Source organism: Lynx canadensis, chromosome B4 (assembly GCF_007474595.2).
Source record: "Lynx canadensis isolate LIC74 chromosome B4, mLynCan4.pri.v2, whole genome shotgun sequence".
NCBI classification, from domain to species: domain Eukaryota; kingdom Metazoa; phylum Chordata; class Mammalia; order Carnivora; family Felidae; genus Lynx; species Lynx canadensis.
Genome location: NC_044309.1, coordinates 116,551,139 through 116,554,529, shown reverse-complemented (window position 1 = coordinate 116,554,529; position 3,391 = coordinate 116,551,139).

The window sequence follows — 3,391 nt, the reverse complement described above, 5'->3', positions numbered from 1 at the left end:
TCATTTTGCATTTGGGGTGTTACTTTGGTTGAAGATATTAATTTATTAAATGTAAACGTTAAGGGGCGCCTGGGTGGCGCAGTCGGTTAAGCGTCCGACTTCAGCCAGGTCGCGATCTCGCGGTCCGTGAGTTCGAGCCCCGCGTCAGGCTCTGGGCTCATGGCTCAGAGCCTGGAGCCTGTTTCCGATTCTGTGTCTCCCTCTCTCTCTGCCCCTCCCCCGTTCATGCTCTGTCTCTCTCTGTCCCAAAAATAAATAAACGTTGAAAAAAAAATTAAAAAAAAAATGTAAACGTTAAAAATATACCCAAAAAACAAAGCCAGAAAAAGAGTTGGAAGAAACATGTTTCAGAGTACAGCATAGGCCTGGTGAGTCCACAAGATACCACATTTCCTTTGCTTGGTGATTAGTTCAAGAAATAGCTGAGGTTGCATTTGGGCCAATGAGACAGAGACAAGTTTTATTGGGGGCCTTGAGAAAGCATTCTCTCCTGAGAGCCACAGCAGTCAGGCTTTCTCATCCACCTATTTGACTTAAATGAGGAGGAAGCATAGAACACCTAGGGCTGTTGACAGCCAGTCCAACCCACTGGGGAATCTGTCCTTGGGGTAACGCCAACACGGGATGACATAGCAGAGAGGGAAGGAAGGAATCTGGGTCTTCAACCTTAAGGAGCTGCTGGAAAAAGCAGTCCTGAAGCCTGTCCTTCAGGTGAATTTCCAAAGGTGATCTAATATACTTCCTTATTTTATAAGCCAATTTTCATCCGATCTTGAAATCTATAGCTGTTAGCATCTTCCCTACCTCAGCTACTATTTCTGAGGTGCTGTACTGGGGCTAAGGTACATCAATATCACATGTAGTCCTTTATTCGAAGACTTTCCATCTAGTTGGGGACATGAAAGGCCAATTAATGTGCCAAGTGTGTGTCCTAGAGGAAAGTACAACAACCACAACACCTTTGGATCATCAGGGAGGCTTCCTGGAAGAGGTAACTGAACTATGTTTTGAGTGATGGCAGTCAGAGGGAGAAGGGAGGAAAAAGAAGAAATGTAAGCTGAACATCAACGTCAGAAGACATTTATGCCAAGAAACCAATTCTACGTTTGGTCAATTTCAATCATTGAACAAAGGGTGACCAAGATGGCCCTGGTCTTTGCCCTCACAGCTTATAGCTTTAGGTAGGCAGTGGCCAGAGGATTAAACAAACAATAGCACTGTGCAAGCAGCAAGATGGAAAGGTTAGGAAGTAAGTAGATGCTAGGTCATTGAGAGCATGAGAACTCATGCTAATGTATGGTAGGGGAAGCAAAACTCTACCAGCACAGAACACCTCAGATGTGGAGGGTGGGTAAGCAAGCACGGATGGCTCATTGCTGGTTTCTACCAGTTGGGTGCCAGGCTCTTGATTCCTGCAGTAGCTGCAGTAGAATCACTTGGAAAACATGTGCCTTCATATTTCAGAATAACTTCCCATCAGAAAAAAAAATCTCTCTCAGGGGCTGGCATTGAATTTATCCTTTTACTGCTTACTGTAATAAAGACCCAGATGCTCATGCTTTGGGGGTCGGGGGGATATCTGGCAAAACCAGTTTAAATTTTAAAAGTATTGTGTTTCACGAGTTCCTTTTAGAAGAATCAGCTCTTAATACACTTTGGCTTTGATTCTACTCTTTAATGTCAGTCTTACTGCCGTAATTGGGTTGTAAATTCCCTGAAGGCAGGGCCCAGTCTAGAATCAGAATTTCAGAGATGGAGGGAATCCAACCTCTACAGATGAAGAGTTCAAGAAGAAATCAAAGCCCAGATGTTAAGTCCCAGATGTGTGTTCCCTCCAGCATACCATGTTGTCTCCTGTCTCCCACGGCATTTGGTGTGTGCACCCTCAATTCAGTGGGGGTGAAATTGTGCACGATGAGGCAAAAATTGGTTCTTGAGATGCAAAAGAACTTATATATTATGATGGTTTATGGTCTTCCAAGCTCAGCCCTATCTGACGAAATCTTACTCCTTAGGGAGAAATCTAATTTTGGGGGGTGGCCTGATAGTTTTAAAAGGCTGAGAAAAGAAACATTGGTCTAGCCCAGTGTGGAGCACAGAGCAGGCATCTTGACATCTTACTGTGCCACTGCAAGAGCTTTCCACTTCTAGCCCCGATACCTCCTACTCTATCCACCAAAAGGACTTGTTCAAGGTGTCTTGCCAGAGTCCACGCATACAACAAATGTTTGAGTGCCTACTATGTACACTAAAACCGGATTAATTTTTTCTATAATATTCTTGTCCTGGTCCTAACTTGTTCAAAGATTCTCAGGGGCTTTTCCTGACTTTAAGAATGAGGTTCCTCCTAGTGAAGGTGACATTCAAAGCCCTGTGAAATCTGAGCCAGCCCTAGCTCCCCACGAGCCCTCTGCTCTATGAGAGCTCATCACCTATCTTCTGAACACTTCATAATGTTCCGTCTTGGAGCCTTTCTTTCTCAACAACATCCTTCCAACCCCCAAAGGTAAACATGGCAGCCCAGCTCCCCACCCAACCATGGAACTGTTTCTTTGGGTTTACTTTTACAATTTACTCCTCCATGAGCATCATTCTTTGGCATTAACTTAAGGAATTCATATGTTCTTTCCAATTCACAGAACATTTTCCTTATCACTGCCTTCCTGGGGTGGTCTACTTAGTATGTTTTAATAAGTCACTTTCACTGTGACTATCAGTATGTTTGTGTAGCCGTTCATTAATTCATTTCTTGATCACCTGCTATGAACCAGTCTCCATACTAGATCCTGGGGCACGATGAGGTCCCTGCCCTCTGTTAACTTAACATTCTAAGGGGAAAGACAGTTAAAACCACAATGCTATTAAATCTATCATGGAGGATGGGTGCATGGTGGGGGTGTGGAGGGACTAGATTTACCACATAGAGAAGTGAGGGAAAGCAGTCCAGGCAGAGGGAACAGTGATGCAAGGCCTGGAATAGCAAAAGCAAACTGTGTTTTGAGGCACAGTGTGAAAGCCAGTGTCGCTAGGGGTCTAGACTGCAGTACTTTTCAGAACTTAATTACCGTACAAATAACCTGGGGGCTGGTTAAGACACAGATCCTGATTCAGCAGGTCTGGAGGGAAGCCAAAGTTCTCATTTCTAGCAGGATCCCAAGTTGCTAGGGCTTACAGGACACTGGCCTGGGAGGACTAAGGCGGTTCTGGGTAGGTATCCTCTTCTCTTTCATTTTAAAAAGACATTAATGCTATCTGTTTAAAGTGAATGCCTCCTAGAGGGAAAATAGGGTGCACTTCTCCTTCTTATTCCATAGGCGTAAAGATATACTTCTGTGCTAAACACACCTAGTCTTTAGTTTTGGCCTTTATATCTATCGCCTGCATCCCAAAC